The following is a 17,028-nucleotide window of genomic DNA, read 5'->3' as shown; positions in this document are numbered from 1 at the left end:
GATTGACTAATCCTTTAAATTTGTCATCCCATAGGCCACAAACTTCATTAGCTTGTTCCCCAATGATGTCATGAGTTGACGAGAGCAACTCCTCTTTCTTGTTTTCATGGCCAATGAGGCATTCTTCCTTAATTGTCTTGATTGGTGGTGAGCTATTCAAGCTGTCATTGTTGTTGAAATTTTCTTGCTCTCTGGATTGAGCTACTTGAAGGTTATCCACTTTCTTTTTCCATATGGGTGGTGTTTCTTTACCCATAGCTTGATCTTTGCATAGAGATTCTAACTTCTTCCTATCACTTTCTCGGCTATAATGATCGACCATGAAACATGGCTCATGTAGTCGGGGAGCTCTCATTGTTTTGTCAAGATTAAAAGTGATTGTCTCATCCCCCACTTCAAGTGTGAGCTCTCCATGTTTCACATCAATTACCACTCCCGCGGTATGCAATAAAGGTCTTCCTAAAATGATAGGAATGTTGGAATCCTCCTCTATGTCTACAATGACAAAGTCTACCGGAATGAAGAATTTGCCAATTCTCAGGGGCACATCCTCCCATACCCCTAAAGGTACCTTTGTTGATCGATCCGCCATTTGAAGAGTAATGTTGGTGCATTTGAGCTCTCCCATTCCTAGCCTATTACACACCGAGTATGGCATGACACTTACACTTGCTCCAAGGTCACATAATGCTTTGTGGATTGTAGTGTCGCCAATGGTGCATGGAATAGAAAAACTTCCCGAATCTTTGAGTTTTGGAGGGGAACTCCCTTGAAGAATAGCACTACTCACTTTGATAAAGGCAATAGTCTCTGGCTTTCGGATGGATTTCTTCTTGGTAAGAATGTCTTTCATGTACTTTACATAGGCCAGACAATGATTGATCAATTTTGTGAATGGGATTGAGACTTCTAAGTTCTTCACATTTTCCATGAACTTTCCAAGTTCATCATAAGGCTTAGGCTTAGCTTGCCGACTTGGGAATGGAAGTCTAATCACAATAGGCTCTTTTCCTTAGCCTTCTCTTCATTCTTCTTCTTTGAAATTTCATTGGAAGTAGGATCTACCTCCTTAGAGTTCTGCACAACTCCTTTCTTGTCACTAGCATCCACAACATCTTCATCAATTGGCCTCTTCGGCCCTTCATATCTTGTACCACTCCTCAAATGGATGGCACTCAGCGTCTCATGTCTTGGAGGATTACCTTGAGGTGGTAATTGCCCCATTTGTCTTTGAGAGCTAGAAGATGCTAATTGGGTCATTTGAGTTTCCAACATCTTGGTGTGGGCTAGTATGTTATTAATGGTGATATATTTGGCTTGGCTATCTTTTTGCATTTGGGTGAAAAATTCTTGTTGGTTCTTTTGCATTTGGAGGACCACTTTTTGAACATCAAATATTTGGTCATTGGTTTGATTGTATGAAGGTTTATTTTGATAACCTTGGCTTTGGTTGTAAAAGGGTCTTTGAGATTGGTTTCTCATTGGAGGTGGGGTGTATGTTTGTTGGGGTTTTTGGACATTTTGGCTCTTGTATGAAAGATTTGGATGGAATTTGGTATTCTCATTATAGTAGTTGGAATAAGGCGTCTCATTATTGTATGCTTGGAAAGCATTCACTTGTTCATTTGTTCCACTACATTCACTTTGCTCATGTCCCAAAGTTCCACAACTCTCGCATACTGCACTTGGAATTGAGGATGATGCCACCATAGCATTAACATGTTGTTTGGGTGATTTGGAAGCTTCATCAGGCTTAGCCATGGCCTTCTCAAACTTCAAATTGATGGTGTCAATATGAGCACTTAGTTGAGCACCCAATTATGTGATGGAATCTACCTCGTACCTTCCTCCTCTAGTGGCCTTTCGAGGGCTACTATATTGTGAATTATGAACCACCATCTCTTCGATTTTGGCCCATGTTTGATTATCATCAACTTCGGTAAACATCCCATTGGATCCCATATTGAGAATATTGCGGGAATCTTCATATAAACCATTCCAAAATTGTTGCACAAGGAACCACTCGCTAAGCCCATGGTGTGGACAAGAACGACAAGTGTCCTTAAATCTCTCCCATGCTTCATACAATGATTCTCCATCCCTTTGCTTGAACACGGTGATTTGGGCTCTCAACATATTAGTCTTCTCCGGAGGATAGAATTTCTTGTAGAAAGCAAGTGCTAGCTTCTTCCATGAATCCATACCAAGGGTAGCCTTATCTAGGCTCTTCAACCATTGCTTTGCGATACCAATCAAAGAAAAAGGAAACAATACCCATCGGATTTGGTCTTGAGTAACTCCGGTTTGAGAAATTGCATCACAATAATCACAAAAAGTCTTCATATGTGAGTGAGGGTCTTCACTAGGCATCCCTCCAAATTGACTTCTCTCAACTAATTATATGAATGCGGATTTGGCAATGAAATTAACGGTTACATGTGGTGGTGTAGGAGTACCATTTGGTATGTTCTCCTCGGTTGGTACGAAATGTGATGAAAATTTAGGCATTGTGGGTTGATTTTGTGGTGGGTTTTGTATTGGGTTATCCTCTCCTTCTCTTGCAAAAGGGTTGGTAAACTCAATGTTATTTGGTTGAATGTCCACAATCTCTCCAATACCTACAACTCTTGAAGTACCTCTAGCAACTCTTCTATTGTTGGTTAAGGTTCTTTCAATCTCGAAATCAATAGGTAATAAATTTCCTTGTGATCTCCTACTCATGCAAAATATCAAACAACTCGAAAACAATTAGAACAACCTTAAGGAGATTGACTTACCCAAGGTAAAGAAAGACACAACTAAAAACAATTAATGAAAATCAAATCAATTTAACACCGTCCCCGGCAACGGCGCCATTTTTGGTCCGGTTGAAACTCGTTGTCAAAAGCTACCAACCAAAACAATATTTATAACTTCACAAACTACTCTTAGTAAAGAGGTAAGTAAAGGTCGGATCCCAAGGGACGGGTATTGATGTAGGATTCTCAATTGCAAATAGCTATGTCTTAGGGTGTCACAATCTGGGTTGAGATGATGTGTAATCTAAACTAATCAGCAAAATGAAAGTAAAGTAAACAAACCAAAGCAATTAAAGATGTTTGTAAACAAATGATTAAAAGCACTAGGGTGTCATGGGTTCATAGGGGATTTATGGGAGTAGCCCATACAAACATGTTCTCAATTATATGCAAGCACTTATTGTTGTGATGGGATCGAGTTAGTGTATATCTTACAATCCCTAAGAAGGTTTTGGTCCCGGAGCCGAGTCGTCTAGACTGTACAACACCTACAAGTTGACTTAATCCTTCCTATATATTCAGCTCTATGCATGGTCTAATGAGGCTTGAGTTGGTTTATATCTTACAAGCCTTATTGAAGAGATAAGAGATGGATAAAAAAATGCAAGGATTCATAGGCTCACATTTCATCAGACATAACATGTGCATAGGTTGAAATCACAACAAGCAAGCAAATTAATTATGAGAACATATTAGATTAAGCATAGATCAATCCCCATGTTTGTTTCCCCTAAGTCCCCATTAACCCTAGCTAAAGAACTACTCACTCATGATCAAGTTTAGCATGCTAATAAGGTTAACAATCATACTAACAAAGCAAAACATGATGAATAAATGAAAGTGATTAACAATAATTAAACAAGGGTAAGGAGGAATTATACCTATGAAGATGATTCCAAATAATAAAGCAAAGAATAATAGAAGTACTTGATGACTGATGGAAGGTTGTCAATCCTCCAAATAAACCCAAATAATCTTCTAATTACCCAAATAAAAGGAAGAACAATAGACAAATTAAGGAAACATTAAGATGTGATTAATTTTGAGAAATGTATTACAACTAAATTAAAACTAAATTATGATAGTATTAAGAGTTTATGCTAATCTAGGTAGTACAAAGGGGTATTTATACTAAATATTAGGTACAAGGATTTGGGTTACTAAGGGCTTAAATGACTATTTAGACCCTAAGAAAAACTTGAGGAAACGCTACTCCCGAGGGACATGCACGGATCCTCCTTGCCAGTCCTACCTCGATCCGCTCGTCCCGTGCTGTGGCACGGGCTGTTCTGTCTTAAGATCCGCTCGGATCAGGGAGGGGATGCTTGGATCCTTGCTCTCCAGTCCGCTCGTCCTGGGATCAAGTCGCTCGGATCCTGGAAGATTGGTATGCTCGGATAATGCTCGGGCTGCTCGGATCCTTGGGCAGAGTAGTTCTCTTGTTTAGCTCCTTAAAAATCCGCAAGGATCGTGTTGGGGATGCAAGGATCTTTTCATCATTGCCCATTTCACTTTATTTATCTACTTAGGCCTCTAGTGTCGTTATTCTCTTTGATGCTTGGTCATTAGATGCAATCCATTTAGCTCTATTTCGCCTCATAAATGTAAGGTTAGCAATCCTTTCCTACTCGGTTTCAATAAAGATAATAAATGACCCAATTATGTGCTAAAAAGCATAGGAACGAGGTTAATTCGGGGACTAAATGTGCTCAAATATGAGTCACATCAATTTGGGATGGTATTACATGATTTGTATAGGATTAAGACGGTCTTGCGAGACGGAATCGTATGGGATTCGGGTAACTCATGAAGAATGCTAAAAGGTAGGTTAATCCTACTCGGTTTCAATAATGTGATGTTGTTTATGTTGATGTTGCAGTTAGTTTCACATAATTAGGGCATTTGCATTATAACATGTTTAGTGTTTAATTGTATCATTAAGAGGGTGATTATGATATGTTGGGTTGCATATCATATATTGGTTATTATTGTGTATGCGGAGGACAGTGGCGGGGCCAGGAATTTAAGTCATTGGGGGCGAAAATTTTCAACGGGGGCGAAACGATAATATTATAAGGGGCCTCAAAAAAATTCGTAAATTTTAACTAAAAAGTTTTTAAACGCTAGCGGGGGCGACCGCCCTTGCTAGCCCCTCCCTGGCTCCACCACTGGCGGAGGATGTGTTGTAATTGAGGAGACGTAAGACGGTTGGGAGACCGTCTTATGCTTGAGTCGCCTCTTGGAGCTTCCCACTCCAAGAGGGATGTGCACATTAATGGCTTGAGTTACGGATGTGCTCGTGTGGTTGAGACACGACGTCTGGAAGGGGATCCGGTTGACTTCCGGACCCAGTACGTCTGGGCGTGTCCCGTTACCTATTTGTGGTTGTTGGTATGTCTGGGCGTGTCCCGGTACCAGTGTGGTTGTCGATATGTCTGGGCGTGTCCCGGTACCGTGGTGGTTGTTTGATAGTATCTCATTCATATCATTGGCATGTTGCATAGTCATTTGTCATGTTGTGTCTCATATTTATTTATTGAAACTGGCGTGTTGTGTGTCTGTAATTGTCACCTATTTCTGGGGTGGCCTGGGTCGATCCATATGATATTTTCGATCATATGGGGAGTAGGTTGAGTACAGGTTGTTTGGTATCACGCGGGAGACGGGACGCTCTTTGGACTTGGAGTCGAGTACTGGGATAGTTGGTAGATAACCTAGATAGTAGTCATGGGTTTTATTCTTTTATTTATTCATTTATGGTTATGTAGTCCACTAAATACTTTATTTATATTAAATGTTTCTTGATCGTATCTCTGATTCACCGCCTCGGGAAACCGAGATGGTAACATCTCTCAATTACCTTGGCTGGGTAAGAAAGGGTGTAACACCCCCGCCCCCTACTCCTACCTTCCATGTCCCTTCTTGGCGATAATATTAATTACAAAAAAAATTTGCTTAACCATAAAATTACACTCCCCCTCTCATTATGCTCCACAAAAAAAAACCCATCAAACCAGACCCATCCCAATGAACCACCCACAAACCACCCAATCTCGGCTCTTCATTCCCTCCACCCGACCTCCAACACCCATCCTCTTCCAAGACTCCCCCCGGTACCCACCACCACATGTCATCTTAATCCTCATCAGCTCCAAAACAACCTCCCTGGTTTACTTCCAACCCACCACTAACCTTACCCGGGATCCCACTCAACTCCATAACCTACCTGTTAGATCCTCTCCCAGACTCGCCTCCAATTTGCGAGCTAACCATCTGCCAACTGCTGGCTCATCCTCGCTACCCCCCACCCGACCTTCAAGACCTAAAAATAGTATATCCGTTCTCTCTCGAGTGCCGTCCAATTCCAGCTCACCTACCAGACTTCAAGGACCTCGAGGGCCTGCCACTCATACTCTGCTACCTCCTCCAATGTCTGGTCCGTCAGACGTAGCCAACTTGCTCCCCACTGATTTTTCCACAAGAACTCATCTTTCTCATCGACCCCTCTCCCATCTTGCCTCAATTGAGAAAAACTTTTCCATTGAGTTAAACATACAAGGAGCTCAAGGTAGAAAGCTTCCAGAATGAGGTGATTGTGGTTCACCCGATTTTACCAATCAAGAAGCTAGATATGTGGGTCTAATGGGAGGACTTTTGCACAGTGGGTCCGAGGACCATATTTGCGTCCTTCAAAGGGGAGGCAGAAGAGGACGTTCCCGTGGAAGGTCCAAATCTGCCGGAACAATCTAAGATCTTTGACTCTTACCCAATTCATAATAACATGAAGATAATTTTTTGGAATTCTAGAGGGATTGTAAGGCCCTCCTTTAAACCCCACCTTTCCTACCTTATTAATGCTCACAAGACTGACATTATTATTTTCTCTGAAACAAGAGTCGGTTGTCAGAATGTGATTGACATTGTGCAGAATCTCCCTTTCGATTCCTTTGACATGTGGATCCTATTGGTTTCTCCAGTGGCATCATGATGCTTTAGAATGTTAGGGACGTCTTGGTTAAGACTGTGAACAAAGGGGGCCAGTTTATTAATATGGTGGTCCAGGTAATTTCTACAAATCTTAACTTTTTCCTTACTACCATCTATGCTAGCCCTAAATTTAGAATTCAGAAACTCCTATGGGATTCCCTTATAGACCTAGCTGATAACATTTTTCTACCTTGGCCTGCTTAGGGGATTTTAATGAAGTGTCGTCTGCTTTCGAGAAGATTGGCGACAGGAGTGTTAAACTACTAACCAGAGTCAATCTTTACAATGACACCATGACATGTGCAATCTTTTGGATCTGGGATTCTCGGGACCCAAGTTTACCTAAACTAACCGTAAACGGACCAACCCTATCCTTGAACGCCTTGATCGAGTTTAGGTTAATCGTGCTTGGCTAGATATCTTTCCTAACTCCCACAATCAACACCTTGTTCGCCTCTCATCTGACCACTGTCTTATCCTCCTTGACACCATCATCCCCACACCCCTGCCCCCTTAACCTTAAAATTTGAATCCATGTGGCTTCTAAAACCCTCATTCCATCCTTTCATTTACACTACCTAGTATGGGCTAGACGGACCCCTCCCTTCCAAACTTGACCTTCTTAGTAAACACCTCTTGACCTGGGCCTTGATCACTATTGGGAAGCTATCTAAGGAAAAAAAGACCTTGATTAACAGACTTTCTTTGCAACCTTAATGACTATCTCTCCCTTGACCTTAACCGTATTCTTGACCTAGAGTCTGCCTATTGGAAAGATCAATCTCGTGTTAATTGGCTCACTGATGGAGACCACAACACTGCTTTTATTCCATAAATCTGTCGTCATTCGTCGTGTCCATAACCGCATCATGTGCTTGACTGACGATGTCGGCACCATCTATAATTCACCGAGCGACCTTGCTAAACACATCGCCTCCTTCCTCCTTAACCTTTACACCTCTCAAAAGGATTTCTACATTAGACATTCTCCGATGGAGTGTCCCTCTTACCACTGCTCTACTAGGCCCTCTATAGAAAAAATCCACACCGGCCTCTTCTCCTTGGGTTCGAGCAAATCCCTTGAACCTGATGGCTTCCACGCCGAGTTCTTCAAAAATTGCTGGAACACCATATCCCCTAATCTCATCCCTTTCATTTTGAATATCTTTGAAATCCTCACCATCCCTCCTACCATCAATGCTACCATTATCTCCCTTATCCCCAAATTACCATCTCCAAATTGCATAAAACACTTCCGGCCCATTAGCCTCTGCAACACGGTTTACAAGGTTGTCACCAAAATCATTGTTCCCACTACATCATCGCCTCTGAAATCATTCACTCCATGAGGGCGTATTGATGTAAGAAAGGTTGGCTTGCCCTTAAGCTATATTTAGAAAAAGCCTTCAACCGGCTTGAGTGGGACTTCATTCACTCTTGCCTATCCGACTCAAAATTTGGTAACGACACGATTTCTCTCATCAGGAATTGTGTCATGACTAGTGTGGACATGGGCCACGTCTCGGTCTGTGGATTTGGGTCACAAGCCGATCTGCGGTCACGGGCCACCTGCACGCCAAGCCAATCTGTGAACATGCAGCGGTCTTTTGAAAGCCACGCTCGGCGGCGTAAAAATGCTTTCGACCGGATTATTTTAGATCGATCGGTTTCGTCTCTGTAAAGGTCTCGAAACGATTAGAGATGTTCGGAGTCGCCACCAAGCATTTTTGGGATTCTTGGAACCCGTTCGAATCCACTTTATACCTAGGTCAATCAAGGCAAAAAACGGTGTTTGACATAGATACTAAAGATAAGGAGTCGTCCCCCTTTTAGCATTCTATGCCTAAAATGACTCTCGTGCGCCCTGGATAAGGCCATCCACTATCCAAAGGTTTTGAGTAAGGGGTGAGGGTACGTATTGGGAAGCCCTTTAATCGGACACCCAATCCCACCCGTGTTACCGGCCTCTACGGATCGATCGTGGTTGTTTAAGTGCAAAAGTTGATAAAACGGTGTAAATGCATGAATGCACATCCAAAAGTCTTAACCTAACATGTGAGCTTTCTAAGTCGGTTTGTTAATCCAAATATCAAGCATAAGATGACAAGTTGGATTTAGATTGATTTTCATGTGAGAACGAAAATTAAACATCCATTTACCAAGTTCGGGTTATGATGCTTAACACGATCCATTTATTGAAAAAGGGTGTCAAATGACAAAGTGTAAAAACATAAGCTTGTCAATCTGATCCGTCACGTATACGGATGAACTGTAATCGGGATCGTCCTAGACAAGTGCTAAAAACGAGGCAGAACAGCGCCAGGCAGGCCTGTTAAGGCGCGAGCCTATTGGCGAGGTTAGGGGGCTCTGCCCTGGTTTTGAAATATGAAAGCAGAGGGCCTCTTGGGGCGCGAGCCATGGGGCGACCCAAGGGGGCGTCTCCTGTTTTTTGAAAAGGTTGTTTAAACCGTATTTGTGATTAAATAATCTGCATGTATTGTTTGCATGACTCGGAATAATTACTATTATGTTAGTAATATTCGTTGTCGAATTTGCATGTTTGAAAAGCATAGTTTACAAATAAAAATGTAAAATGTTTGATTTGAACGAATCATGTTAAGTTCATTTCTTTGTAATTAGTCAAGTTAATCATCGCACTCGGATTAAACCGACATGGTATAAAGAACCAAGGATGGTTATGAATTTTGACTAATATATTTGCACATGTAAACAAATGAGAAAAATGGTAAATAAAAGAAAGGGGTGTTAAAATACCCATTAAAATATAATTAACCAACAATATCATCGGGTCACAGAATAAACCGTCATGGTATAAAGAACCAAGGATGATTTTGATTTATGGTTAAAACGTTTATCATAAAAACGATTTAAAACATTTGAAACGGTAAAAACCAATTACAAAAACGAAATAAAGAGGAAAGACGAGAACAAACACGGATGAATCTGACCTGGACACCTACATGAGGCGCGAGCCTCCCTGCATAGCAAGGAGCTCCTGTCTCAGGCCAAAAACTCGGTTTTCGCTCGTCTAACCTATTTTGCGATGTAGACGACTTTAGAGATGGTTTGCTTGTAGCGACTACTCACGATCAATAAGTTTAAAAAAGTGCCTTAAAAAAGGATTTTGTTTTGAAAATAAGTTGAAAATATGTTAATTAAAACATGTTGATTAATGTTGAGTTGGTCGAATGGGTCGGTCGAATGCATGGCGACGGTACCAAACAATATGTGTAAGGCTTGTGTTTACGATCGGTAGGTCGTAAACACGTGTCGATTTTGTGACTTAGGAAGTCGAGTTTAGAAGTTTAAGGGAGAGGTGAAGGGGCGGACGCTCGCGTCAAGTTTGTAGTGTGTGATGGTGGGTATTTATAGAGAAATGTGGGATGGTAGGTCGGTTGTGTTTTCTTAGAGACTAAGCTGACACCCTATTCAGGCGCGAGCCACCCCGTGACTCAATGGGGTGTACTGTCCCTTTCGCAAATTTGGATTTTGCATTTGTTCTAACCAATGTTTTGTTGGTTGTGATTTGTGGTCTTTGAGGTTTGCTTAGCCGTGTAAGCTTCCTCTCAGGTGATATTTGGGGTAGGTATTGTGTGTCTTTGACTCGGGTTTGACCCGTGTGAGTCGGGATTTGAATTTCGAGTCGATTTTTGGCTCGGTATCAGTTTTGACTCTAATTAGGATCATTTTAATGGAAATGACATGATGAATACATTAATGGCATTATTTTTGACATTCGAGATTTAGGTTGACTCGGGTTGACTCGAGTTGCGGGTTTCTGAGTCGGTTTTGAGTCCGAAGACGGTTTAAACTCTAAATAGAGTTATTTTAATGGAAATGACATGATAAAGACATTCATGGCATTATTTTTGACATTCGAGATTCGCTTTGACTCGGGTTGACTCAGGTTGACTCGAGTTGACTCGAGTTGCGGGTTTCTGAGTCGGTTTTGGGTCCGAAGACGGTTTTAACTATAAATAGTGTTATTTTAATGCAAATGAAGTTAGAAAACTTTTGAAATCATTTTTCATATCCGATTAGTGCATTAAACCATCTCATATATAGCCAGTCCACGCACGCATATCAAAAACATGTTATAGTCCGATCATCATCGGGTGGTTTTTAGGAGGTGCAGATACTGGGTATCTACAGAGCCCCCACTTTGACTGAGGCTTGGACAGGGCGAAAGTCAAAGTATGATCTCCAGGTCAATCGAAGATTACAACCTGAAGACCATTGCGACGTCGAGGCGACTCAAAAAGGTTTGAGCCAAGGACCTGCCGTCGGAAAGGGCGACGTCGAGGCGACTAGGGGATTCGAGTCATGGACCTGCCGTCGGGAACAGTTTAGAGTCTGTCAACATTTGATTCGGGTCGTTTAAAGTCCATTAGGCTATGTATAAAGGCTCGCCAGCCATAAGAAGGAGTCATACCTGAGGCATCTTCTGGAAACGTCCTTGAATCTTTCCCGCGCAAAGGCTCGCCAGCCGGTGTTGAAGGTGGTGCGTTTTGAGGCTCGCCAGCCATTGGAAGGTGTCATATCTGAGGCATCTTCGGGATATGTCCTTGGATTACTTCTTATTTGCGGGCAAAGGCTCGCCAGCTGTGACAAGGACTCGTACCTGAGGCGTCTTCGAGATAGATCCTTGATTTGTATCTTGTTTGCAGACAAAGACTCGCCAGCTGTGGGAAGGAGTCGTACCTGAGGCATCTTCGGGATACGTCCTTGAGTTGTATCTCATTTGTGGACAAAGGCTCGCCAGCTGTGTTGCGGATATAAAAGGGCTCGCCCGCCGCGGTGCGTTGTAAGGCTCGTCAGCCATATGCGTTGTAAGGCTCGCCAGCCATCTATGGTTAAATGATTGACTGTGGGAAGTAGCCTGAAATATCGGGCTTATTTCGAGATATTGTCTGGTAATGACTTCCAACCAGGTTGACGTTGATTGGTTCGGCTAGGGAGCAACGAACTCCAACTTGATGGGGTCCTAAATGAACTCCGTGGGGATAAATCATTTGAGCAAGGCTCTCTGGAAAACCATTTAGGGAGAGCACTGCATCGGGATCATGAACGATATTGTGAGGATCTTTGAAAGACCTGCGGGACTTTCATTTGAAAATCGGCACTCGCTGGGGAGTTAGAAACTTCTCAGGACTCGCCGGAGATATGAGTTGCCGCTCGTTGAGAGATAGCGTATGCCATGTAATTGATGCAGTTGAAGCCCTTGGACTTGACGGGTCGCCGTTTGTTGGGAAGAACCCAATACTCAGTTGGAGTGAGTTTGTCTTCTCGAGATTACCTGCATGGTTAGTGACCACACAAATCCGCAGTCTCATAGACAGGCACGTAGCATGCCAGCACATAAGCACATAAGTATGTGAGTAGTTAGCATATAATCAACTAGCATATAAGAGTATAAGCACATAAGCATGTGAGCATTTAGCATATAAGCAACTAGCATGTAATATCTCACGCGAAGGGAGATAGAATTTTTGAATGTTGTGAAGCTTTAAGGCGAGTCTTGTTACTCGTAGATCCGTGATTTGATAGATTGGAGACACGTGACCATTGTGACACTGACTCACACAAACGCATACTGACAGACTGACAAATGGGAAGTCGTGAACGTGATGCCAACTCAGTATCGACAGACACGGGGGTGACTCTGACAGACTTTGCACATGTAAGTGCAACTCCTTAGCCAAGAAAAGGGTGACAATGTGCATCAGATCCTTGGAGTAGACGGTCCGTTTGGCTGGGGAACATGAATTGATTATCTTCTCCAGACATGTCTGCCTCCGTTTGCTTGTTTTGAGATCCCTTCTCGAGTTTTGATGATTCGGAGAGCGGAACCAAAACCTTGTCATCGTCCGTACCGAGCACTAGGCTATGGGCGGTTTTATTTTGGACTGTAGTTGAGACTCAAAAGATGTTTGAGGATAAAGGATGGGTGGCGTCTTGAAAGAGAAACCCCCAGAGTGAGAAGGTGGGAACTTGAAAACAAGGAATGGGTGACGTCTTAAGGAAGAAGCCCCCAGTAAAGAGGTATAAGATTAATTTTTGCGGCTGGGTGGGCTGCTTTTGAGGATTGATGTTGATGGTTGAGATTGAAATAGGTGTGCGGTTGTGTCCTTATTGGGGGACTGCCTACATATTCGCGTGTTTGCGAAATCAAACCAGATCGTAGTTCTGAATGTGTGTGTGCCTAAGCGAGATGTTAGGACCTTGAAGTGATTTTGAGGTGTATGGTTGTGTCCTTGAGGGACTGCCTACGTATTCACGTGGTGTGAAATCAAACCACATCGTAGTTCTGAATGTGTGTGCCTAAGCGAGTTGTTAGGACCTTAAATTGTGAGGGTCACGACGGTAAATTTCGTTTGGTGTCTCGAAAAATTGATTTGAGAGAATTCCCGTCGATCATGAATCGAAGAGGTCTAATTTGTAAAAATGTTCCTTATCATGTGAGCACACTAAAAAGTGGACCCGAAGGGTAGACTAGGTTTGTCTCATTCTCGGTAGCAAAACATTCGAAGACTCCGTATTCTGGTCAGGGTGCAAATGGCTTCGACATTATGGAATGTGGAGCTTGGTAATAATGGTTTGTTTGACAGATAAAAATCTGGAGTTGAGCGTCACGACTGAAAATTCCGTTTGGTGACTCGAAGGTTGATTGGAGATAAATACCTCTTGATCATGAATCGAAGAGGTGTAATTTGTTAAAACGTTCCTTATCATTTGAGCACACCAAAAAGTGGACTCTAAGGGTAGATTAGGTATGTCCCGTTCTCGATAGCAAAGCCTTCGAGGACTCCGTGGGAATTGTGGTGAAAAATGGCTTCAACATTAGGGAATGTGGAGCTTGGTTATAATGGGTTTGCTTAACAGATAAGAATCTGGAGCAAGAATTTTGTGGTGTTTAGGCCGAAGGGTAAGGGCTTGTAGTGTGGTGTGGAATGGGGTCTCCGGCTTGATGTGGCCTGAGCACGAAATGGTTGGTAAATAATGTGGGATTAGATTCCCATGTCTGGACCTCAAAGGTTAAGGTGTGATATTACGAGCTTGAGGGAAATCCTTAGAAGCCTATATAGTTCTCCTTATAACAGTCTCTAGAAGGACTTAAGGGTGAAGCGATGTTGGTTTTGATCTTGAGGAAATCCTCGGGATCCTAGATAGGTCTCCCTGTAACAGTCTGTTGAAGGACTTAGGGGTGAAGTAGTTTTGGTTGAGGTTTTAGTGTTTGGTGTTTTGGACTTGTGGGTCCGGGATTTGATGTGTTGGACTCGTTGGTCCAGGCTTTGGACTTGTTCGTCCTGGACTTGGTATCTTGGACTCACTTGTCCAGGATTTGTGTGTTGGATGCTTTCTTTGGATTTTGGCCTTTTTGAGAAAAGGGTTTCAATCTTGTTTTGTTTTGATTTCGGCTTGAGTCTTAGCCTTGACGTTGGGTGAGTAGCCTTTGGCTTTGGTTTTTTGCTTTGAGCGAATTGATTTCGGCTTTGGTTTTTGCTTTGGCCTTGAACTTTGGCTTTGGGCGAATGGATATTGGCTTGGGCCTTTGACTTTGGCCTTTCGCTTTGACTTTGGGTGAATGGCTATTGTCTTGGGCCTTTGATTTTAGCCTTGAGCTTTGGCTTTGGGTGAATGGTTGTTCGCTTGAATGACTTTTGGGCTTGGGCTTTCGCTTTTGCTTTGGCCGTTAGTGAATGGATATTGCCTTGGGCCTTTAGTTGTGGCTTTGGATGAATGGCTATTGGCCGAATGGTTTTTGGCTTGGGCCTTTGATTTTGGCCTTTTGCTTTGGTTTTGAGTGAATGGTTATTGGCTTGGGCCTTTGATTTTGGCCTTTCGCTTTGGCTTTGCTTTGGATATATTGGTTTTTTTGCCGTCCTTCGTTCGAGGCAGGTAAAGGTGCAGACAGGGATGTACCCGTTGGTGAGAGGTTGATTCTTGGTCTTGGGATGTTTTTGTGGGGAATGAGCTTGCCTTCCGTCATAGACCATAAACAAGGAGATGTTCTGGTTTGTTATCTGGGTTCCTCGTAGGATCCCTTTGATAGAAGCTCGTTCTAAATAGGGCGCTAATGAAAGGTTTCTATTGCCAGACATGGAATAGGTAAAGAAAATGGACACAGAGTTTCGAGTCCCCCGCTTACTCGGTACGGAACGTCACTCAAGTGTACTCACATTGAATTGGAACATATTGCTTGTTTTAAATCAATTCTCGTTGTCAACGGGAAATGGTAAAGAGGAGAATATATGGTAGTTGAAAATTGTGCCTTTATTTAGATAAATAAGATGTTAGCACAGACTCGATGAATACATGTGACTCATGGGAACAGCCCCCAGTTGTCATTTAGGAATAAAAGGACAGACACTAGGATAGATATGAGAAAGCCTAAGACTCGGACTCGGACTCGGACTTAATCGTAGATACAAACTCCTAATCATTATGTTCCTCCTCGAAGGTCTCTTCCGCCGCATCCGGCAGCTTGAATGTCTGGTCTTGAGCATTGACCCACTTGAGCACTTCACTCTCATTGTTGGGAATGATATGAGGACAATAGTCGATGAGGCTTTTATCTCCTTGCAAAAAGAGATGTTCATTAGGGTTGTCTCCATCACTTGGTTGGCATAGGGATGAAGCTATCAGTTTATGATTGTTTATCATATTTTGAATAACATGTTTCAGTTTGAAGCACTTTCAGTATCATGACCTTTTCCTTGGTTATATTAGCAATAGGCACTACCGTCCCAGAAACGGGATTTCCTGCTTTCAGATGGGTCCGGAGTGGGCCTGATTGGTTGTTGCTTCCCTTCAGTCATGAGCTTTTGAAGAGCTGCGGCATAGGTTGTGTTGATTTTGGTGAATGTCCTTTGAGAACGCTCAACCTTGCTGTTTGATTTGAGACATTCAAGAGGATTGTCTTGACTGAGAGGTGCAATTATGATTTTGCCAGCTTCAATCATATCTTGAATGGCATGCTTGAGTTTGAAGCAGGTTTCGGTGTCATGGCCCTTGCCTTGATGGTATTGGCAATAGGCATTACCATCCCAGGATCGGGCTCTTTTGTGTTCGGGTTTGTCCGGAGTCGGACCAATGGGTTGCAGCATTCCTTCTAAAGCAAGTATCTCCAGAGCGGTGGCATATGTTACTCCCAGATCTGTGAATACCCTTTGATGTTTTCCCATGATTCCAGCATTGGTGTTTTTTGGGATGTTTTTGTGATTTTTGTTTTTGTTTTTGTCAATCCTGGGCGGAAGCAGGATTTGGTCGTTGTCAATGGGAAGTTTTGGGAATGTTGCTTGGTATTTTGAAGGGTATTTTGGTGAGGCAATTTCATGTTCTTTGTTGGTAGGTTTGTGGATGTGGGATCCATCGGATGACTCCTCATTTTCAATAGATGTTGGTTGGTGAAAGGAGGGTTGGTTTTCTCCATGGTGATCAGGTTCAATTTCTGTACTACCAAACCTCTTCTCCAAATTAGCTACTCGAGTGTTCAAATCATCGATAGCCACTTGAAGCTTTGAGAATATGTTGTTGATGGAGACGGAGAGCATCATTATACCGCTTTGTATGCCATCCTCATCAATTGCATGAATTTCCTCATCGTCAGGAGAGCTGAGGTGAGAGAAGTCCAGGGAAGATTCCTGGCTGTGTTCAGTAGGGTATTCTGGAGGGTTATTCTTTTTGTTTGTTGAGGGAGGTAATGGTAACTCACCTTTTTCAATCATGTCAAGGATGGCACATTTTAGGGGGAGACACATTTCAGTATCGTGTCCACGGCCTTGGTGATATTGGCAAAAGAGGTTTCCATCCCATCTACGTCCTCGCTTGTTTGGTAGAGGGTCTGGGGTTGGACCAACCGGTTTGAGTTTTCCTTGGGAGGTTAGCCTTTCCAAGGCTGTGGCATAAGGCATACCCAGATCAGGGAAGGATCGATGAGGTCGTCTGGTTTTGGTTTGGTCATTGGCCAGTAGCCGGCTTTTAAGAAGCTTAACCCTTTGATCAATACCAGAAGAGGGAGGATTCTCGGTTATCATTTTGACCTCAACATGGGAGAGACGAGTGCTCAAGTTTTCCACGGTAGCTAGGAGTCGAAGGACCATGTCGTTGGTTTCAGCCGAAGTCGTGGCGGATGAAGGTTGATCGGCTTATTGAGTTTCTGGTTGGCGATTGATGGCACCCAAGGGATTCTTATTTTACATAACGATAGGCGTTATAACTT

At 42.8% G+C, this 17,028-nt stretch overlaps 1 non-coding gene across 1 annotated transcript; it reads left to right on the top strand.

The window, feature by feature from the left end:
* Positions 1–2,029: 2,029 nt before the first annotated feature.
* LOC141625541 (small nucleolar RNA R71) lies at positions 2,030–2,136 on the top strand. The gene has a single exon (XR_012535315.1). It is a non-coding gene; the product is annotated as a small nucleolar RNA R71 (small nucleolar RNA).
* The last annotated feature ends 14,892 nt before the right edge of the window (positions 2,137–17,028 follow it).

Source organism: Silene latifolia, chromosome X, assembly GCF_048544455.1.
Source record: "Silene latifolia isolate original U9 population chromosome X, ASM4854445v1, whole genome shotgun sequence".
In the NCBI taxonomy this organism is placed as follows: Eukaryota; Viridiplantae; Streptophyta; class Magnoliopsida; order Caryophyllales; family Caryophyllaceae; genus Silene; species Silene latifolia.
Note: the sequence above shows the minus strand (reverse complement) of the source record. Positions and strands in the feature narration are given on the sequence as shown.